Source organism: Agelaius phoeniceus, chromosome 2 (assembly GCF_051311805.1).
Source record: "Agelaius phoeniceus isolate bAgePho1 chromosome 2, bAgePho1.hap1, whole genome shotgun sequence".
NCBI lineage: Eukaryota > Metazoa > Chordata > Aves > Passeriformes > Icteridae > Agelaius > Agelaius phoeniceus.
The window spans coordinates 114,724,105-114,748,130 of NC_135266.1; the positions used below are offsets into that span (position 1 = coordinate 114,724,105).

Below are 24,026 nucleotides of genomic sequence, written 5' to 3' on the forward strand. Positions count from 1 at the left end.
GGAGAAATAAGTAATTCTGTATTTTGCCCAACACAAAATATGATATATAAAAGCCATTCCCTTCAGGCAGGTGAGGAGATAATCTATTTTGATAGCTCTTCTCATGAATGTAAAGGCATGGAAAAATTGGATATTGCATTGAAGGTACCAAGAGGATGGAATGAGAAATGGTCTTTCTTTGCCAGGTGCAGAAATGTTATTAGCACAGGACACTTCTCATTGATTATGTGGCACAATAAGGTTTTGTTACCTGTGGAGGAACTTTTATTTGGAAATTTTAGCCCTTCGCATCCTGTTTGTGCTCCTTTCTCAAGAGAGAGCTCTGGAAGTGAAGTGAGGTAAATAGGTAATCCCTGCTTGGGGAACTGGCTGCTGAAATTTAGGAGATTTGATAGAGATTTTAATTTCTGCAGTCCTGTCTGCCTTTGTTTTCTTTGGAGGGAAAAGCAAAGCAGTTTCCTGAATCTCAAGAAGTTTCTTCACAATCACACAGGAAGATCTATTTACTTGGGCTTTTGAGCAAAGGGATCATGATGAAACTCATCTATTGGGGGAAAAAACCCAAAGAACTGTGATTTTATTTTGCTTTGCTTAGTAATATACCTGTCAGTCCTTCAAAGTATAGATTTACTCTGTTGTGAAGGCCAGTACAGATGGAAATACACCCACTTTCCTTGATGCTTGTGCATCACCAGTGCAGCTCCTTCGGCCTCTGCATTGCTTGTTGGCCAGTGGGAGCTCATGTTTGAGGGGGAATTGGATCAACAGGGAAAGAGTGACCTTGTGAGTGGCTTTTAAGATAATTCCCTGCCTACAGGGTTTGGGGAAATAATATGGAAGGACAGTTGTGTGTCAGCTAGAATGACTGTATCTTTTCTGCAGCTTCTGGAAACAGCAATTCCAGAAGTGTCTCAGCTGTCTGCATCATCTCCCTGCCCATCACCAGCAGCTGGGGTTTCTCCTTCCAGTTTCATTATCCTTTAAAGCACCCTTCATCAGTCAACCATTTTTCCACATTAAAACCCAGTGTGGGAAACATTGCTCACATGGCCCTGTCTGTTGGAACACAGTTGGTTTGAGCTGTTTCCTGTAGGGGAAATGATTGAGAAGATGTGTTTTGCATCTTGGTGCTGTGGGTTTTTACTTTCACCTTCTGGGCATGAAACAATGCAGATTCAGTAAACAGATCTAACTGTGTGTAATGAGAATGATTTCAGTGCTTTAGGTTCATTAGTCTCACAGTGTGAACTTTAATAAAAATGAATTTGACTTGATTAGATGTAATTACAGCAATTTGAGTTAAAATTTGTGTACCCTTACATGCTTATAAAAAGGGTGATTATTTTAAAATATATTTGGGTAAATGACAGAGAAAAACATGAATGGCTGTCATACAAATCAGTGACAGTAATTCTTAGTTTACAGAAAAGGAACTTTTAATCATGAGGTCCAGTGGCCACTTCACCCTCTAATTAGACAAAATTATTGATCATCCACCTTTAATAACCATGACCCTTTATGTGTAGGCATGGAGGTGGCATGATCATCTCACAGGGGACACTTGAACATTTTCAGGGGTTGCACATGGTACAGAAGTCACTGAATTGGTGCCAAAACTTGTGTATAATTGAGCCAATCTGTGCTCTCTACACATTATGGCTAATGGTGAGGGTCTCACCAGCACTGGACACCTTGCGCTGCATCTTTAGCTGAAGGGCAAGAAGGATCTACACACCAGGCCACAGGGAAAGCAGATTAATTTACCCTGGCAGATCTGAATAACCACAGATCTTTGCAGTCACACCCACCCCTCTTGCCAGAGACATCCCTTTCACTTTTTTTTTTTTTTTTTTTTTCCCCTGTCCCCACAGAATTTTCTCAGTGTAGTGGAAGGAAGGCATCAGACATGAAACACCCTGCAGAGTGTGAGGTCCCACAGCCGGGCCCAGAGTTCCCTATTCTTTGCCAGCTTTTATTTTCAGGGTGCTGCAGCATTGTGCAGTGCTCAAAAAATCATGTCACATTCTGAGATCAAATCTGATTATCAATCTTTTTTACCAATAAAACACTGCAGATCTGCAGAGTGGTCTTGCTTAGGGAACTTGGAAATAGGAAATTTCCCAATACTGTGCAGCCAAATTACTCATCCAGTCTACATGCGAAGGTCACTTTGGAGGGCAAGATGGTATTTTGCTGTTTTGCAGTGTTTCTGTCTGTCTCCATCACTCTCTGCTGTTTAAAACCACTAAAAAAAGGATAAAAAACTTGTGCTAGCAACTGACTTTAACACAGAAAAAATGCCTGTGGTTGGTACCTTCTGTGAGAACCTGATAGTGCGGTTGTTTGAGGCACCAACTGCAATCAAAAGTAGAACATTTCTATTCTGGTTCTTCTTAAAAGGTAAGGAGAAATAAACAACCATAAATAGTGAAAAGATAATAAACTCAGAAGAACCCACCACTTCAAAATGTAAAAATGTTGGAGAAAGCCTTTGTCTGAAAAAATGTGATTTCCTTCAGTTCAAAGTGTGACCAAGCAGAGCTGATTGAGTGACCTCCACTGGAACAGAAAGGTATGTGGGGTATTATATCTCTAACAAGCAGAAAACTTGTGCCTGTTTGATATGAGCAATACACAGAGAGAACAAACTCTGCTCCATCCACATTCACCTTGATGAAGGTCATGTCTGGGAACTGGAAATTGTGAGAATCAGAGAGTTTAGACAGTTTGAGCATGTCTAATTGCAAGCCCATGGCATCATGGCATTTGGGTTTGAAGGTGGCATGCACGTCTAAGAACCAAAATAGTGATTTGCTTTTTAAGGAACTCACCTCCTATGATAAAGCTGTTTCTCCCACTAGACAGAACAGATGAGACCAATCAAAGCACCACATTCTTGAAGTTGCAGGCTTGAGACACAAAAGACAAATCAGTATTAGATTTAGACTTTGTGAATGACCTGGAGTATGAGCTAAAAGTAATTTAGGTGATAAGCAGTGCAGTTATTCAACTCTTGATATCACCAGTAATCATTTTAAAAATCACTCTGTGTCTCTGCACAGTTTGCCAAGCAGCAGCATTTGCTTCTTCCTGTAATTCCAATTGCCCTGGGAGATGCTGTTTTTACAGGAGGCAGGGATTAGCAGCACTGTTAAAGCAGACCTGAAGTTCTGGAGGAGGGAGCAGCTAAGAAAAATGAGATTGCCTTAAATGGGGATCATGTACACAGACAGCCAGGGGCTAAAACAAGTCTGGCTAAATATACAACATGTCTTTATTTTGTGTTCTGAAACTTGTCAATATGTAAACTGAAAAAAACCCCAGAAAATCAACACATAAACATCCATCACTTCCTACAGAACATATTTAGCACCTCTGAATTTTAAAAGGTTAGCCTCTTAACCCTGTGCTTGTGGTTTGAAATGGTTGGAAGCCACCATCTGGTTTAAAGACAATGAAATTTTATTCTATTCAGCTTACAGATTGAAGATATACTAGGATGATTTGCTGAGCCCATTGCTGAGCAACACAATCTCCATAGATGACAGTCCAGAGGTTTTGATTCCAACATACTATTTGAAAGTGTGCACTTTATTTCTTCTTTTTAACACACCAACCACTGCTATCTCAATTGAAATTTGGTTTGTATTTGTTTCTTTGTTTGTTTTCCACTCCCTTTCAACTCCTGACTGTTTTGCTAGCTCAGTGATTTTGCCATTTATCTTCTAGTGAGAAAGCATAGATCCATAACTACAGGCCCAAAATTAATTAGATGTAGAAATAATATGACAGCTATTGATATGCTTTTCATAGAGAGAAATCTTCAAGAAGAGAGGTTCAGACAGAAAGACAATAAGCAGAAGATCCCAGTCCTCCCCTGGAAAGCCTAAAAGGAAAACTTTTACAGAATAAACCTGTGAGACCCTCCAGAAAGAATAAAAGAAAAAGCAGCCCCAGTCAAACATGACCAAAGCAATAACTTCTGTGTCCTCTGGCAACTACAAGCCCATTCAGAGACCACTTTAAAAAGGTATTACCTGCTCAGTGCACTGAAAATGATGATGGGAATATGATCTGCTGTGCTTTTTCCTGGTTCCTGTAATGGTTATTCCACTTTGAGGCAGATTTTCAAAAGTTTACCAAGCCTAAATCCTTTCCCCTCAGTTTGCAGCCTCCAGGCACTTCCTTTCTCCAGTGTCTTCACTCAACTTGTTTCAGCCTTTCTCAGCTCAGGCATTTAGGAAGCTGGAGCTGATTCATACATCTAATTTGAAGTCACTCAGATCCTGGATGGACTTGGGTCAGCCTTGGCCATCTAAGGAATGTTACTCTTTTTATGCCATGATTAAATTTTATTTTGATAATACATTAATGAATAATTTATATTTTCTGAATGACCTGTGTTTTAGGAAGAAAGAGGTTCTCTGCATGTGTGCAGAGGCAACCCAATGAAGTACTGACTTTTCAGGGGATAAAACACAAAGAACTGAGTGGATTTGTTGGATCCAAGCTATGGAGCACCTTGGCCTTGTGTATGTCTGGCTGCAGAAGTAATTTACTGTGTAGAACTGGATGCCATAAAATCTCTGTGCCTTTTCACTCTCAGTGTAGAGTGAAAGACAAACAAAAGTGACTTCAGCACAGCTTTTAGTGAAACAACCCTTGCTGTCCATCCTCTGGGGCACCAGTGATTCCTTTTCTATTTTGTGATGGAAGTTAATCTTTGCAATATTATGTGTATCATCCACTCCAAATTCCTCAGTATAATCTCATTTTGGGATGCTTCTACCTTTTTTAAGGGATGGTGGGACATAGTAATTCCATGTTTGTCTCCATACATCAGTGGAAAAACTGTATCTATCTTACTGCATACAGAAGGCCCAGCTCTACAGAAGAAGAAAAACAATTGGAATCTATGGATTTCCCATCTTTTTCAGGCCAGTTCCTACATTTATTTTGTTGGGATGTCTTGTCTGGTTTCTCCTAGGAACTGAATGAAAACTGAATATAGATGTCCTTTTTTGGATGATTGACAGAATGTGTGGTTAGACAAGTCTTTTTAGAGTCAGACATAACCCCAGCATAAGGGATCTCAGAAAAAATACTCACTTTTTGTAGCACAAACCTCCCTCTCTCCTGAGTACCACCCTATAACAGTCATTGCTGACAGAATAAAGAACTATCAAAACAACAAGGTTCAAAATAAAACTTGGGAAGCTCTTATGAAACATGAAAGCTCTGTGCTTCAAAATTCTGGACTGAGGAGAGCACAATGTGTGCACAGTGAAAAGTTTGAAGGGAAATAAATAAAATAAATCAAACCCCTGTGTTAAAACAAAGAAAGCTCTAAGAAATATTTGCTATGCATCAGATCAACTGTAGTCTAATGATCACAGTGAACTCATTTCCAGTGGCATATATAAACCCAAATGTTAATCAGGAGAGGGGTGGGAGGAGGGAAATAGCAGAGCATGAGGACAGCTCTGGGTTATGTCACCACTGCCAGTGCTGAAGGTGACAGACAGGGAACAGAAAAACCTCAAAAGCCAGGAGAAAAGTGAGGCATATTTAATACCTGCTACCCCAGAATCCCTGCCAGGGCAGCTTTTGGCAATCTCAGAGACAAGAAATGGAGAGAAAAGTAGTGGGTGGGAAGATCTTAGCCAAAGGGAGAAATTCCTTCCACGCCAGGTTTTGCCTGACAGCAAAGGGAAGAGGAGAAACACTTTGGATGGGGCCATCCCAGCCAGAGACTGTCACATGTAATGAATCTTTTCTAGGATGAATATTTAATTAGTTTCAAGGGATTATGAACCTAGAGTTTATAATTTTCACTGACATATGCACCACTTGCCACAAAGAGAAACGAGCATCTCAGTGGGGAAGTTCTTTGATTCCTCATTGGTTTCACTGATCCAAAACCATTTTGTGCAGAAGACAGATGATCCAGACTGCTGAAGCACCATTTTACATCTAATCTAATCTAATCTAATCTAATCTAATCTAATCTAATCTAATCCAATCTAATCTAATCTACAGCAGGGCCTTGTACCCAAACTCCTTGTTTTTCCCCAGAACATAGCGGATCACTGTATCATACCTGCAGCTTGTGTCTACACTATAATATGATATATATTTAGGAACTCCTTAAAATTTTTTCTTTTCCTAGGTCCTTTATGTCATTACTGCATTGGCCTACTGTGTTATTTTAACTGGAAAATGATAATTCTATTAATTCCTCAAAAACTGTTGAATTACTAATGAGATCTGCATAATATATCCTTACATTTGCTAATATTTACTAACCCAAATTTATATTTTGTGAAATCTTTAAAAGATATCCATGAGAATTTACTCAAGACTTTTTCTTTTTTTGATATTTCATTGTCATAATTTCCCCTATTTAATTCTTCAATTACTAGAAAAATAAAGGAGATTTATTTCTACATAAAACCTTATTCATGCTACCAGTAGATAGAGAAGGAAACAGGGATGGGACTGATCATTCTCAAATTCCATTTTTGTTATTTGGGTTATTAATGAATGATTTTTTTATTTTCAGAGTATCATATCATTCAAGTAGCTTGAAAGCTTTTATAATTTGAGAATTTTCTTGTGCTCTGTCAAACAAAAATAAGTAACATGAAATAATTCATATAGCACAAAGAGTTTATAACCTAGTATCTGTAAAAGATTGTAATTCTGAAGTGTAATAATACCATTGTTAAAGGAAAGGAAAGACAGGAGAGCAGTTTTGCAGGGCATATAAAAATGTATTTTGCAATAAGCACTGCTTCAGGCAATGCTTTTTTTCTGATATAAATCAATTTGTTTTGGTAATCAGCAGACACCATCACTGTGTCTACTCAAAATAGAGACAATAGCTATTTAAGTGTATGAATACAAACCCTTAGTGTCAAATTCAGCTCTCCTTCAGTTGTTCACCATGGAAGTAAATTAATCTGAATGTCTGAAATATCCCATTGGTCTGTTATGAAGTCATTTATGGCTTTTAAAAATGGGGACCAGGATTTAAGTACTGTGTTCCATTTTGTAGCATTTAATTTTACTCTGTTTCTCAGACTTCCACAAAGCCAAGAATCCCAGAGAACTTAATCCATAGTGTTTATTAAATAGAATGCACTAAACAGTACAAAAATAGGTATCAGCCAAGAAATTCTTGTCTCCATTTCCAACTGTCTTGCCAAGATATGTCCTATTCTGTGACTGCTGCACGAAAATCTGAACTCAGCTTCATTCCTGACTGCAGCACAGCTTCAGGAGATGCATGGACACACACAGGGACTATCCTAAATTCTGCCTCAGGATCTCCTAATCTTGTGCTGGGCTGTGAGCCTGCCTGCTGATACAGGTGAGTTTTCTGAAATAGCAAGCAGCAAGGCTGCTTGTGGGGTGGGAAATCAGGCATATGATAGTTCCAGAGAAGTGTCTTAATAATGGAAGTCAGTGCACTTACTCTTTTTTTTCATAGGATTTCATGACACCATTAACTTAATTTTATCAAAATAGAATGCAGCTTTTCTATAAACTTGTGGCAGGGGAGGATATTTTATTTAGCAGTCAGAACTTGTGTGTCAGTCAGGATAGCAGAGGGATATGAGAAAATATATTTAAAAACACACTCAGTTTTTATATTTAAAAACATCCTCAGTGTGGATCCATTTTTAGGTTAATTCCACTCAGCAGATGCCCTTCCTAAACTACGTTCAAATGACTGCATTGCTTAAGTTCAATTTCAATAACTACTAAATAGCACTTTTTGCAGTGACATGCATGAACTAAACTCCCCATTAGCATCATCTGGAACAGCTTTCTATGGATTCACTCTTTGCATGGTCTTGAAAGGTTTCCATGAAAAGAGGCTGCTTGATTTCTGTATGGAAATCTGACATTTAGAGTATGAGGCAAATGAGCTGTAAAGAGGATGGGTCAAGTAACATCAGTGGGTTTTAAGTACCCTCCTGTTTATTGGAAGCATGACACTGATTAGAAGCATGAAGCAGTGATGCTAATTTATAATTTCTTTTTATCAACTTGCACACAACTGGTTTGGGAGTGGCATTCTTCAAAGATTTGCAAAGAACCAGAGAAATTGGCCAGTTAGAGCATTTACCTTTGTGTCACACCATTATTGAAAGCACTGGCAACCCTCCCTACCAGCTTTTCCCCCTCACCCCTGTAAAATAAAGCACAATAAAGGGTTTGAAAGGCAGGCACAAGTTTTAGGCCCCCCACCTCTACCCCAGCTTGGTCCTTTCCCACTCTGTAACTTGTGTCAGTGGCTGCCAATCCGAGCTGCCTGCCAGGAGCTGAGGATGCCTGTGTTTGTACAGCTCCAGGGGGTGTCAGTCATTATTGGCACCATCTGCTCACTTCAGTGACAGCATTTCCAATCTCCTCTCCTGCAAGGTAAATGGCTGCCGAGGAATCCCAGCAGCTCTGCTGCAAGAAAGAAATTTTGCCCACATAAAATGAGATTTTTTTTTTTCTCTTTGCTTCCTTCCTTGTACTTTGTACAAATATGCCAAGTTCCCATGCACTTGAAGGTAAAATAACTTCCTGAAAAAACAAAACAGAAGGGTCCATTAATTTTTGGTACAAAGTCTGTGTGTCTGACTTCCTATAAAAAACGTCATGCTTGCTGGAATAAAAATATATATTGCATATGTAACTGTCCACTATGTGGACAATTATGCTTTCTTCATGATAAATAAGAAGTCAAATTTCACGGAAATGAAACTTGAACACAAAATTGCCAATATTTTGTGTGCTACTTATCAGCTGATACAGTTTATAAGGAAATACATGTCAGCAGTTTATAGGGAGGAAAGGGAAAAGTATAAGGGATTAACCACTTATGATACATGGTAATAAACTAATGTTGGGTGTTACTAACTTTTCTATGATACAAGAGCAATAATTACCTTAACTGCTTTGAATCATTTACCAGCTCTCTATAATTTATAGCTCTAGCTTTGTGAAACTTCTAAAGTTAGAAAAAAGACTGAAACTGTAAGCACAGGAAGCTTCTCCAGTGGTTCCTCTGTTACACTGCATAATAATGATAACATTTATATGAGCATGCAGAAATATGTTTGCCAAAATAAGATGAAGGTCTTCATTTCCTCTGCAGTCCTGAATTTCATTTCTTTACATAACTCTGAAAGGCAGAAATTTCATTTGTAAGCTGACTATTGGTTAATGAGTGCACATACTTTATTCCCTTTTTTCTTTATAGTAGTGTCACTGAAATGTCTCCAAAAAACAACTGGAACTTGCAAAGTTCTGGATAATAAACATTCCCTGTTTGGGTGAGGCAGAAGGATGATCTATCTTTTAAATTGCAGTGTAAAATAAAGATGTACAAGATTGGGTAAACATTGAAAGTACTTTGAATGTGGTAGCACACAGGTTTAGACATGATCATTTTGTTCATACCAAAGTATTGTTCAAAATTATGTCGGGAAAGCAAATTATTTCAACCACTTACCATGGACCAGAAAAGATCAGAAAAAAAATTACACTGAAATCTGTGTCTCACATAGGCATTTCATTTTCATTTCAGTTTGCTTTTGCAAGAAGTTAGAAAGATAAGTAGAAAAGGCGCCTTTTGGAAAATGTTTCTTGTCATAAAAATTAGTGCCCACTATTAAATATTAATGTATAGTACACACTGAAATTAAGTATCCATATTTAAAAATATCCAATTTAAAAATATTCTTCCATACTCTAAGAAATGAGGTAATATTGAAAAACTAACAGAACAAAAAGTAATATTGAAACAAAATAAAGACAAATATGTTTCCAGATTTATTCCATTAACTGTACTGGCATTCTGTCATGGTGAAAAACATGGCGAGAACTCTATAAAACAGAAGGTGTTATAAGTGGAGCAAAGCTGGAAATACTGCAAGTGGATGTAAACTGACCTTTTCAGCTACAAGAATAAAATAAATAGTTCAAAATAATTACTGTTCTTTCTTAGTTAGTTAGCCAAAATTAGCCAATATTAGCAAGACTTTTTCAGTTCAGCATTTAAACCAATGCAGGTCACATTAGGAGAGCACTCCCATGATCTGCTGGATCAGCTGGGGTGGGACCAAAAGGAAAGAAATTGGGCAAAATTCCTCATTAGAGGGCTGGTGCTGCTTTGTCAGCAGACACTGGGGCAGGATGTATGACCATGACCTCAGCTACATGGAATTGGGACAAAGAGCCTGCACTGATCCTTAAAATTCTTCAGTCTAGGGCACCTTCATTTTTCAGGGCAGACTGATAGGATAGAAGCAGATTTAAGAGTGTAAAGCTGTGGGTTCATTTTATATTTCTCTATTGTCTCCTATTAAAAGCATCTGGCCTGTGCTTGACACAGGGCTGGAATTAAATGTATGTATTCAGAGCAGGATATGCCACTTCCCTAATCAAGGTAAGGAAAGGATTACCTCAGAAAGAACATCTTCCAGTGGCTGGCTTGTCAAACACAGCACCTGCAGTAAATAGAGAGAAAATTCACTTTTTTTCTGTTATAGGTCTCAATTTATCTCTTTCTCTTGCAGTATTAGTGCTGTTTTTCATTCTTGCTAAAGTATTTTATGTCACTGAGACAAAATTTGCCACCTTTCTCCAAACAACTGCTCAAATTGGATGCCATTCTAACCTTACAAGCATTGTAAAAATTATTAGATGGTTTGTAACATCCAAATAACTTACACTCCCAACGGAGATGTATCCTTTAATATTTTGAATTCTTGTGTCAAGTTAAATGTGATAGGAATGCAAGGGTGAACTTTCATGTTTTTAACAAGCAAAAAATTGAAAGCACATTTCAGTCATTATCCTGATTTAAAAATGGGCAAACAAAAGAAATGTTTCATAAGAAAAAGAGTAGCAAAGTTGGTAATCTGAGGAAAGCTTCCTTGTTTTTAATGAAGTATTGGATATTATTATATATACATGTATTATTTTTGGATATAATTGTATATATTAATGCATTATTAATGTATATATTCATGTATTATTATTGGATATCATTATATGTACTGGATTGTTTTCCTAAGTATTTTTTAAAAACACAAATGAAATTAATGTTTCCTAAGAGAAAGAATAGCAAAATTGGTAATCTGAGGAAAGAGTTCTTTCTTGTTTTTCATGTTGTTTTCTGGGTTGTTTTTTCACCATCACCTTTTTAAACACAGGCATCAATAAACAAGTTATATGGCACAGTAAGAATTTAGGACCTGCAATTCACTTAGACAATACCATTAGGTCTAAGTGATGTGAGTAAACCTGATAGTCATCACTGTAGCAGAGTAATCTGATTTTTTTTTAATGCAAGTATTCTAGGTGTTTTTCAAGCAAAAATCCCAGAAACTCCCTGTAGCAGCCACTAAACTCACTTGTACAGAAGACCCAGCACAGTTTGAACAAGAGTTCCATGAAAAAAAAAAGACTAGAAACCAGCTCTCAGCAAAAACCAGAGACAAAACTGATTTTTTTTATCTTTTCCTTGCTGTGGAACTAGCGGAATGCAGCTGTTTCACCAACACTCATAAAGAACAGAACTATTGTATATGCAATGAAAAAAGGTAGCCAAGAATATTGAAGAAATCTCCAAATCCAAAGGATTAAATAGTGCATTTCTTAAAGAAAATACCAGTATATTTTTTCCCAGTACAGTTCTCCACTAGAAGTTAAAACAGGGACTGAACAGAGCCATTGTACATTACATTACCATTTTACAATTGCCATACTAATAACCTTACTCAACCACTATATATTAATTTTTATATATGTAAATTAGAAACATTATATAGCAGTTCATTCTGCATTAAAATCACAGTTGTTTATCCACTTGCCTAATTTTCCTTCCTGAAAACGGGTGGTCAGCAATTAATTTCCTGTTTACCACATCCATTTTTGTAACTGTAATTTCTCTCCAAAGAGTAATGCCAGGACTTAGGCACTGGACAGCAGAACTGCAAGGTTTTATGTTCTCCAGTATTAACCTGCTGGACAGCAGATAATTTGCTAATTCTACAAAATTTAGCAGCTTTTCCTGTTTTAATTTTATTTTTTAAATGGCAATTTTATATTGCTGGTGAATTTCTCCTGCACACTATGTGCTGTGCAGTACACCCACATCTGTTGATTTTATTTTGCACCAAAACTGCCACATCATAACAACTCAGCTGAAATTAATGGAATTGATTAAGCAAGAGGGACCTGTGAGTCAGGCAATCAGAGATTTGTGAAGCTGTGAAGGTCCATCAGTCCATCCTCTTGATCTTCCTGCCAGAGCCATACTTTTCCATGCAATGCATCTGCTTTTGTTCACTGGGCTTCAAATGGTGCTAAAATGGGACAGTTTTGGGTAGAAGAGGTAATAGCCCACTTACTACAGACACATTTCAGCATGGACATCACCAAGCTCCATCAGGAGGTAACAGAGCTGCCTCTTCTCTTACTTCTAGCCTCTCAGAGCATTGACTTTGATGCTTTTTGGGATGTACAAACCAGTATCTCATTGCTACAAAATCCAGAAATTAAAGAATCACAACTCTGTACCTTCAGTCAAAAATTAGGGATGGGAAAAGAAATAAGCTTTGGAAAGCAAAAATAGGAATAGGAATAGGTTTGAATAGGAATTGCTAGCAACAGAAAAGTCCCTGAGAGGAGAAAAGGATAACTTGATTCTTCAGAAAAGACTTGCAGAGAGAAAGGAGCAGAAGCCTTCAAGCCATCAAATTTCTTTAGAGATGAAGTGAGGTTATGGATTTCTCAGTTTCAGCTTTGCCAAGTTCTGCCCAGCAGACTGAAAATTTTCTTTAGTTTTGAATTTATCACAGAACCTGAACAGATTTCATTGACCCTGATTCCCCCAATTTTTTTCTGTGCATTTTGTGCATTTTTTTGTGCATTTTTTTTTTGTGCATATACTGCAGAATGAGTGCAGCTCTGAGGAGTGACATGAAGTGACACCACCTAATTAGAAAAGGGACTGCACTTCAGACTTAAGCAACTCCAAAAGGAGGATTGCAGATTTAAGTAATTCTCATATCCTGAGTGTACTAGCTTTACAATTTTGGGTCATTTTAAGTCTCACAGATTCTTTAAAAAAATATATACTTTTTTTAAAAAGATCCATTTGTGATATAAACAAAGTATACCAAGTATACCAACCTAAAGCCCCTGTGTAGCCTGATAAAATTGTGTGCAATATTCGTTATAAGAGAAGGAAAATTTTTTTACAGAAAATTAGATTGTTCTTTTCCTGGTTCATCCTGAACATTTTTTATGGTTTGTGGGATTTCTTTGCAAGGATATAATACTCTACCTATTACCTGCTTGCTGCTGGGGCTAGGGGAAACCTAAGAGATGAGGAAGAAACAGAAATTTGTGCTGAACATCTTTACTATGCTACTTAACCTTGTTGTAAATCCTTAAATAACCACCAGCTGCTCCGTTGTTACACCCTTCTGAGGTTAGCTGGTTAAATCTCCCTCCTGCCTTAAAACTTCTTGGTAAAAGCAGCTTTTTTTTCTTGCAAAGTCCATCCTAAGGCTGAACAGGAAATAGCCAAGGGATTGTGCCCCAAAATCCTGCTCATCTCCAGGCATGGATGCCTCTCCCTGTTCCCATGAATGGGGAAAGGCATGTGGAATTCAGCATAAAAATCATTTAACCTGATGTTTACAGCTTCAAAGGGAAAATAAAGCCAGGCAAATCCTTTGGTGTATTTCAGGATGTTGTGGAGAATATGTAGAAGTCATTCCAGGAATGATGTGGCAATGTCTCATAGTTCAGATTATTCTGTCTTCTAAAATTCTCAGATGCTTGCGAGGATCTCTGCTGGCATTTTTTTAATTAAAAAAAAAATGTTTCCAGTTCAACGAGCTGAGAACGTTTTTGAAACATGTTTCTGTGAAAGCAAATGGAGGGCTTCACATATTTAGCTGAGAAAAAATATCCCCATGTTTAAAAAAAAATAAACTTAATTCATGCTATGCAGAGACCATAGGGAGAGGGAAGCAAGTCCTGATCTTTGAATGTTTAAGGTTAAGGGTGTTGAATTATTCTATTTATTTTGAGCTTACTCATGGTCCTGTGTCCTGCAGGCCTCAGGGATGATAAGGCTAAAATGCCAAAAGGGGTGTCACTGCATTAAAGCTGCAGAATTTATGCAAGTGAGCTTCCTCAGCTTACATGTGACCTCTTCTGACTTCACCTTAGCTACAAAAGAAGCTGCTAAATTAAGCTTGCAGAAAAACTCAAGAAGGTCACAAACTGTTCTTGCAAACAGCCAAAGTTGTGTGGTCAGTGCTGGCAAAGAAAGTTGGTTCTTTTTTTTGTAAACTTTGCTTCTCTGTCATTTTCACTTTGAATATTTTTCCCCTTCGAGGAATTCCTCCAGGATTTTTCCTTCTGCCTTGTCTCACCACAGTGACTCAGCTGGGAAAATAATGTAGTCTGCAGTTTAGCCAGTGTGCTTTTATCAAGAGGGTTTTTTTGGGGAGAAAAGAAGATTTAAAGTGAAATTCCTTAGTTTAGCACAGTTTAGGGCCTTCTGGTACTTCACATGTGCAGAGATGGATTATTAACCTTTGGGGAAAGGGAGCCGAGTGTTCACATTAACTTCCCACAGTGTTTGAAGTTTTTTCCCAAGTGTACATTGGGGAGCTATTGGAATGATAATAATGAAGAGCTCACTTATTCCTGCAACTCCTTGTTTTATTGCCATAATCTCTGCAGAGTGAGTACAGCACAAACCATTCCCACCAACTATTATGATTATTATTATTATTATTATTATTATTATTATTATTATTATTATCATCATCATCATCATCATCATCATCATCATTATCATATTTATTGCTGTGGTAATGTTCATCTGAATTTTTAATGAAAGCTTCAGCACCTCTCAGATGGTGTATATGTACTTTGATCTCCATGTGGACTAAATTTAAACAGAGGAAGAGAGTAGTAGGCCGTTGTTTGGGGTGGGTTTTTTTGGTTTTCTGTTTGTTTATTTGGTTTTGTTTGCAATGAACTGATTTCTTCTCTTGGGGAAGATCAAGGATTCTTCAGAATCAAAATTCTCCCAAAGTGGAAGCCTCTGGGCTGGAAATAATGAAGTTTCTGGGAGACACTGCACAGGCAAAGGTGTAATGTTGATGTGGAAATTGCAGTGTGGGATCTATTTCTGAAGAAAGCTTTGCTAAGGAAACATTTAATATTAATATAATGTTTGGTTAATATTTCAATTGAACTTAATTTTAACAAAATAATTTCTTTGATGTCAGAGAAATGTATCAGCATAATTTTAAAACTAATAAATCCTTTGCTTCTCTATCTGTTACTCATTACATTTTCTAGAATTAAAATAAAATAGTTGAGGTAGTATTGGCTGGCCAGATTTGTGAACCAGTAAAGCAGAGGTTTCTAATGTGAGTAGGTTAAACTGTTTGAAGAGTTAAACCCAGCTTTTTCCAGCCAATCCTCTTGGCACACAGATTTGCTTTGAAGGTGGATTTTTTTTTTTCCCTATGTCAGTTCATTAAAGTAAACCAGTTCAGATAGTAATTTAAAGTAGAGAATTTTCTGAGGTATTGAGAAATTGGTAGAACTGTTTTCCTCAAAAGGTATGGCTCTAAATGAGGAATGAGAGCTAGCAGTCCCATAATCCAGGATAATTTGAACCCTGGAAAGATAACTCATTAATTAAAAATAGCACTTTTAGAATAAGCTGCTGTTTTTTTCCTCTTTTTTTTCCCAGCAATATCATGCCTGCAAAAAATGTCAGACACTTGTTAAACTGTAAGATTTAATTGCAAATTTAGATTTCTATTTTTAGGCCTTCCTGATTAAAGTCAAAATCTCAGATAAAGTTTGATGCAAATCACAAGTGGAAAGGAATAATTTAGTAAATAAATGGAAGTTAGCATTTACTAATATATGGCTACTCTGAGTAAATTGTATATTACTATATATTATCTGAATAAAATGACATACTTTGTCACATATAATAATAGGGCAGTCACCTATAAAAAAGAGAGATTTTTTCTTTTTGTGTGTTTGCTGATCCTCTTTTGTACAGTTTCATCTTGTTTCGAGTCAATTTAAGGTTAAAATTTGCATCCAAACCATTTCCATTTTTGACAGCAGTGTAAGCAAAACCAAATTGCATCTTGCTAGTCACTCAGGGGGAACAAAACAAAAAGAAAAAAAAAAGGAAATATATAACAGGCTTAGGTACACTAAACAGCCTTTTTTGAGGGAGAAAAAATAAAGGTAGCACAGATCCTCCAAGGTGACTCTGCCTCTGAAGCTCTGAAGAGGTGGCAAGCTGTTATTTCCTCGGTGTCACGGCTGGGCTGCCTGCTGAGGGACGCCTGGTGATGAACAGGGGCTCTCTGACAGGAGCCTGACCACCCCTCACTTGCAGAAGGTGCTGGGAGAAAGATTATCAAAGCATGATGCCTTTATGAAGTGTGGCATTTAAAGCACGTCCCCAAAACCCCTTCCCTCGTGTCCTTTCAAGAGGAAAGCAGAGCTCAGGGGAACAAAGAGGGATGTCACAGTGCCTTTCCTGGCAGGTAATGGAGCACAGATGAAAAATCTTTCACAGGGTGTGTTCAGGAGGATAAAGTCAGAGACTGTGCTGAGTTCTGAACACAGAGCTGTCAATGCCCCCATTAGTCAGAGCTATCAGGACGTGTTTATACCCACACTGGGGAAACTTCAGCCAGGGACTGAATGTGAAAATCCTTGAACAATTCCAGGCACTGAGTGCCCCACCCTGAGCCAGGTGTGTGGTATTTGCTGGGTCCCCAGGACAAAGGAGGAATTTGGAATCTGACTCCATGTTCTTAGAAGGCAAATATATTATATTATATTATATTATATTATATTATATTATATTATATTATATTATATTATATTATATTATATTATATTATATTATATTATATTATATTATATTATATTATATTATATTATATTATATTATATTATATTATATTGTCATGTCATATCATATTATGCTATACTAAAACTATACTAAAGAATATAGAAAGGATACTTACAGAAGGCTTAACAAGATACTAATGAAAACTTGTGACTCCTTCCAGAGCCCGACATAGCTGGACAGTGATTGGTGATTAAGTTAAAACAATTCACATGTTGGATAAAAATCTCCAAACCACATTCCAAAGCAGCAAAACACGAGAGAAACAAATCAGATCATTATTGTTTTCATTTTTCTCGAGGCTTCTCAGCTTCCCAGGAGAAGAAATCCTGGCAAAGGGATTTTTCCAGAAAATATGATGGTGACATAGGTGCTCTCAGGGCACAGAAGGCTGGCTGTGTGCAGGTGCTGAGCCATCCCCTGGAATATCACACACCTTGGCAGATTTGAAGGGTTTTTTCTCTTCAGGACCATGGCAAATGGCAAATGCTGAGCTGCTGCCACACAGACTCTGCTGTTCCTCATCAGCAGCCTTGTTTGCCCCTTTGGAAAGTGTCTTAGGTTGAAAGATGTAGTTGGGTTGTTTATTTTATCATCATCTGTTAGAGGTAGGGCAGTTATCGTCTGTTAACTGGAGAGTTTTCTGTATCTTTTCCACAACCAGCATCCCATGGGGAGATGCTCTGCCCAGGGGAGGAGCCAAGCCTTCCTACCTGGATCCAATCTGAGGTTTGGGACACCACAGCAGCCTTTGCCCAGTGCCTTCCCAGAGGAGCAGCTTTCTGCTGCCCTGCATTCCTAGAGGGAGAACAGGCCCATCTCCAGCAGCCCTGGAGCTCCAGAGGAAAACTCCCCCCTTGTGCTCCAGCAGAACCACAGCTGGCACTGCAGGAGGGCTGAGCCACCATGGGATGGGGCTGTGCCACCCCCTGACACACAGGGATTCAGCTCCTGTTCTGACTCTCACAGTGGTTTGTTTTCTTTTTTGTACTATTGCACTTGTATTTTTAATTTTCCTAGTAGAGAACTGTTATTCCTATTCCCATATCTTTGCCTGAGAGCCCCTTAATTTCAAAATTATAATAATTCGGAGGGAGGGGGTTTGCATTTTCCATTTCAGGGGAGGTTCCTGCCTTCCTTAGCAGACACCTGCTCTTTTCAAAACAAGACAGCAAGCAAGTAGCACCAAGTGTCTGCTTTTTGAAATAGGACTGTTCTATAATGACTTATACAGACCTAAATTCAGCAGTAAACTGGGAAGGAGAAATCCAGTTAGTGGATTTCCTTTCAAAGACTGAGAGAAAATTGCCTTTTTTTCTTTTCCTCTTTTGGCATTGTGTCTAAAATAAACATTCATTAAAACTTACTCTGTCCAAATCCAGCTACAGTGGTTTAACAGCATGCCTCAGGAATAGTGCAGCAACAAAGTGCAAAGAAGTGGTATCAGATCACCATGGCAGAATAAAAAACTGAAAATTATTAAGCCTTTTCAAAGACCTCAGGTTATCAGTTGTTAAAAAAGAAAATGAAAAATCTGATGCCACATGTAATGCTGGAAAAAATGGCATTTTTTTCAGTAGCAACCAGAATACTTGATAAGAGCATGATCCAATTCCTGGCACTGTCATGCATAGTCACAGCTCCAGTTTAAGTTCTTCATGTAAAACTACATTCAGGGTTTTACCTGAATGTAGTCCAGGTAAAAAGGAACCACTTTTTCCTCATCTATAAAAATAATGATTTAAGTTTCCTGACGCATGCTAAAGAAATTACTGTTAATTATTTAGGATATAATTACACTAGAACTTCAATATAACATTAAAACACCCAGCTGATAAGAGAATTTAATGCACAACAGGAGGAAACTTGCAAGTTTAAACCTGACTAGCAGTTGCTTCTCTGTTGTTACATATAAAAACTACACTTCACACAACAGCAAAAGGATCTGAGACTTTCCCTTTCTAGAATAATTCAAAACAAGGAGCCCCAAAGCCTTCATAAACATTGGTGAAGAATTCATGACTTAGTCATTACCTGGCCATATTTCTGAGCCATGGAAAGCTTTAATCTTTCCAGTCTTCCACTCTCCTAACTTTGAATCCTACTTTGAATCCTTGAAAGTTGAGGGCACTGTTTAAAATATGAGTATCAGTATTTAATGGTAACAATCCATCATCTGCTTGTCAGCTTCAGCTGGAATGCTGGTGAGATCTCTCTGGTAATAATGGATTTTTGAGACAATCAATAGCTTGGATACAAACACTTCAGGATGCAAGAGCAAAGTGCCTGTGAGAAAGAGCAGCTAAACAAAATTCAAGAGGAAAATTTAAAATTTTCTGTGAAAACATACAGAACTTTAAGAGAAAGCCAGCAGAGATGTTAATTCAGCAGCAGCAGAGGAGCAGCCTGTTCTGAGAAGCAGAAGGGACTGACACATCCCCATTTGATTGGCACCTGCCTGGCTGGCAAAGCCCCATCAGGCATTTCATCAGGAGGTGAGGAGCATATTAATGTTTGCCCTGGCAAATCATTATTCATAGTTAGCTGCTGGGTGCATTAGCAAGTTTAAAAGAGCTTTGCACTCCTCATTTGTGCACACACTGCCTGCAGAAACTGTTTTACTGTATAAGCTGCTGGAATTGTTGTGGCACAGTGAGGGGAGTTGTTTCCCTGCACACACACACGTGATGCCACCTGCCTTGCAGCAGACATGAAAACAGCTCATAATTTCACATCCATCCTTAAATTAAGGTTGAATGAAAACCAATAATCTTTCTCAAGTCTGCTGAAGGTTGAGTTTGTGACCTTAGGAAAGGGTAAAAGAAAATCTGCTGAGTTGTGCAAATAGCATAGCTTGAAATATATACTGATTGTTTAATTAATAAGGAGTCTTCAGGATGTAGACTTTCTTGGGGCAAAGATATTTATGGGTAGCTTAACTTCAAGCCCCTTTACAATTCTTTCATTGGTAAGTTATACATCCATCTTTGCCACAGCAATATTCCATATTAACCTTGGGTACTTACCCTGGATACATGCTGTGTAAGAAACTTTTTCCATATGTGCTAATGATCTGAGTGGATATTAAGTTAAACACTCTGAAGAGAAGCCCTTGCTGAGGAGAAACAGAGTCTACACGATAAATAAAGACTATATTTAAGGCATGTGGCCTCTGCAGTTCCAATGGCACAGGATGTAACCAAGCCCAAATATTCCAAAATACACAAGTAGAAGGCGGTAGAACATGAGTGGAGGGCTGACATTAACAGCATCCTGCAGTGATAACAGCAGACAAACCATGGATTTAAATCCTGGCAGTCTCAGAGCCTGGTCAGTCCTTTCTCTGTCAGCTGTAAATTTCAGGCCAGTGCTCATATATCAGCTAAATCATTTGAATGGTCCTTCACTGTATCATTCCCCAGCTGTTGACTGGATGCATCCATCAATGAGGTGAGCAGCTTTTGCTGCAGCTGGAGTAAAATCTATTTTTCAGTTTGAAAAGAAAGTCAGTGGCAAGGTTACCTAATGTAGTAACAATCTTTCTATTTAACCTTTTATGCCAAAACCCCTGGATGTAAGTGATAGTCACCCATTCAGGACACAGAAACAACATTTAGGCTGCTTGCCACTGCAGGGATTGTGAATATCAGTATTGAATAGTCTTGAACTGTACTCTGCCTGCTTAGAAAATGTCAGGATCTAACCTCCTAATTTTACAAGTATTTATTTAAATCAACAGCAATGAACATATTTATTCAAGTGTATTGCAATTTGCTGCAGCCAATTTGTAAACAGAGGGAAAAAATGAACAACTTCAGCCTTGTGTTTGTAATCCTGGGAAATGTATGGACTGGAAAAGATAACTTTAGGCTTCAACTTCCTGAACAGACGTGCAAATACCATCATATAACTGAATTCCCTCCTGGTTTCTATGCATCATTTTTGCTTTTCCCATTTTTTAAAAGCTCTTTTAAATGATTACCCAACACCAAAATTGCACAGAAAGAAAACTGCAGCTATCTCCATCTGCATGTGGATTAGCAGGTAGAAAAGAAAACAAATCCATTTTCCATACAGGAGCTGTAAATCCTGGGACCTGATGGAACTGCACTAATTAACAAAGAATTAAAGCTAGGTATTTTTTGGCATTCCTACTTCACTGATAATTTTATGGCAAGGTAGTTAGGAAAGCACCAGATGAGAGAGAGAGATGAAAGTCATTTACATCAACTAGCTTGGCTAGAGCTGAGGCCAAATGGCATTTAATGACATATATTTTCATTCTGAAATAATATTGGTTTGACATAGGGAAGGAAAAAAAACACCTTTGATAAAATCTTAAATTTACAGTATTTTTAGGAAGAAAAAAAATCTTAATCCCCAATCAGCTGTTTGCAAACCCACTGAAACTTGTCAAGGGATTTATGTTTTGAAACAATGCCTTTGGCTACAAATGCACCACAATATTTTGTGTGCTCTATACTTACAAAAAGACTACATTTCTTCTATGTCTTGGTAAGATCAAAAGCAAAATTTTCAAATCTATGAATGTATCTGGTATCCATTAGTAGCCCAAACATTGCTTTTCCAGTTTCAGACTGATGAGAATTTATTAAGTTATGGAAGCAAAAGTTGCGGCTGTGTTTAAATAAGCCCTTGGGCAACTGATTGTGCTCTTGAAGTTATCTCATTCTCCAAGAAAATTCATCAGCTTTGGACAGTATTATTATTTAACCTCTTCTGCAATGTGCATGCATCCAAAAACAAGTTTTGCCATACACTCTCCACCATTTGCACACTGATTGACAATTTGCTGGCAATCTGCTGCTCCTGTCTGGATCTTGCTAAACTGGAAATTTTTTGGTCAGTGAAAGATGGTTTTAATTTCCCAAGTCCAGGACAAAACAAATAATCTGCCAAGAAATTATTCTTAAAACCCACAAGAGTCACTCTGAAGGTTAAACAGACCACATAATGGGTGGCTTTTCTTTTTTCATCACATTCACTTTACTAAGCATCAAAACCTTTACATTAATTAATATGCTCCACTTCCTATTAGATGCCATTCTATCAAACTGAAATTGTCCTTGGCAATTTTCCTGTTTAATTTAACAGATCTGCTCTAAAAATCTGTCTCCTAAATTCCATATCTCACTTGCAGAGCCTACAGCCCACACCACCCTGTGCAGCCTTGTCAAGATGCTGACAGGTCAACCAGGTTTCAAAGATCAAAAGAATTACTGCCTACATTTCAGCTGGAAATCTCCAGGAAGACGTTGCCCTTTGTTGTGCACATTTACAGAATTTATTCTGGCAGTTTCCCATCGTTTCCTCAGCTCAAAGGAGAGAACCAAGCCTTGCACTGCCTGCCCAGTGTAAGCAGCAGTACCTCACGCAGGAAAGCGTTTGCACTGTATAGAGGAAAGGAAATTATTACAAATTCATTACAAAACCCACCCACACCATGGGCAAAAAGTGTTTTATTTCTTCCTCAGAGACTCTATCAGAAATATGGTGAATCTGAAGGCTGATGGACTTTCTTAATATGCTTCTACTCATTCTCTTCAATGATCCCATTTCCCCCAAGTTTTTAGAAAAGTTGACCATGGGAAAATAACCTAATTCAAAACAACTTTGCCGTGAATTAAATCTCTGAATTGAGCTGGGGTTAAATGGTAAACTGATTTTTAGCTAACTGCTTCTCATGTAGTTCATTCTTTTGAATGCATGGCTGCAAATCTGCTTGCTCACACTGCTGTTTCCAAGGCTGGAGTGACTATTAAGTTTTGTAATTAGTGGAATGTAATTATTTCCCGTAATGGGCTGTAAATTCACATTATGCAATAAATCATTCTTATGTACACTTAAGGAGTCATTACTCTTCTTAGCAACTGAATATTTACTAAGCACAGAAATGTTCAGCTGGAGTAGGTTATTGGGAAAGCATTAGTTGCTCCCAAATGAACCCTCTTTGGTAAGGGAAAGTGGTTAGCAGCAGGAAAATTGTGGTTCTACCACTGAGGTTAGAAATAAGACTTGCAAACTTGATTCAGCAGGGCACTAGAAAAATATTTGCATATCGGTTCCACTGGGATCATTTACTGTCTTCATTAAGGCTATTAAGTGCTTTCTTAAATCATCTTCTGAAATAATAGTCAAGGAGAGAGAGCTGCTGTTACCACTAAAGATTTGTCAGCCAGGATAGGAGTGAGAGAGCAGCAGAATCCATGGAAGTGCTAAACCCAAGCCAGAACAGCCCTAAGCCTTTCATGTGCCTTATCAATTTTGTACTTTGGGAGGGTGAAAAAAAACTTGAAAAGGCTTGTGGGTGTTCTCAGTAGAGACAAGGAGTAAAGTTTATTATAATACTGTATTGAGCTGAAGACTCTGCATTAATGTGCATCTTTTAATATTGGGTCTTCCTTGGAGATTTGCTATTTGTCCCCTCTTAGTCAATTAAAGGAAGCAGAAGCTCAGAACATCTTTGAGCACTGCCATCAGGAGCTGAGAATGCAGGAAAAGGGAATTTGTTCAACAGAGAAAAAAATAAAGATTCATCACGAAGTTTGTAATCTGTGTTGTCAGAATTCAGATTCTTTCATATATTAACCTAATATTCGTATAGCATGCATGTACATATGTGCCTCCACCATCCTAATATGGTTCATGGGAGGTAAATCAGTCCAGAGATACATGATTCTTCAGCAAAATGAAGTTTTATGTATAAAAAGCAAGCACCACCCTTCACAAGATGGAGGACTTCAATAAAAAAGCCTTTCTTGCATTTTTCTTGCACTACTTTTGTTGTAACCTTTCCCCTCTCCAAATCTGATCTTATCCCACCTATCTCTTCTTCTTATTCACCCTCAGTAATGAAAGTAAAACACTCAGAAGGGTCAGAATCTCTTTTCCTAGTTGCTATCACCATTAAACCCTCCTTTACTCTGAACCACTCATAATCAGTGTTGTCCAGATGTCTAAGTTGTGCAGGCTGCAAAAATATCCTAATGCCCTTCAAACCCAACATAGGATATTAATG

General features: G+C 37.9%; 1 protein-coding gene across 2 annotated transcripts in view; it reads left to right on the forward strand.

The window, feature by feature from the left end:
• The window catches only part of LOC143693419 (uncharacterized), a 441,857-nt gene extending 419,057 nt beyond the window's left edge, over positions 1-22,800 (forward strand). For both annotated transcript variants that reach the window (XR_013181084.1, XR_013181085.1), the window contains 3 exons: positions 2,401-2,572; positions 3,814-7,372; positions 22,149-22,800. The gene's annotated coding sequence lies outside the window, so the exon portion shown is untranslated. The remainder of the gene's footprint in view (positions 1-2,400; positions 2,573-3,813; positions 7,373-22,148) is intronic.
• Positions 22,801-24,026: the final 1,226 nt, after the last annotated feature.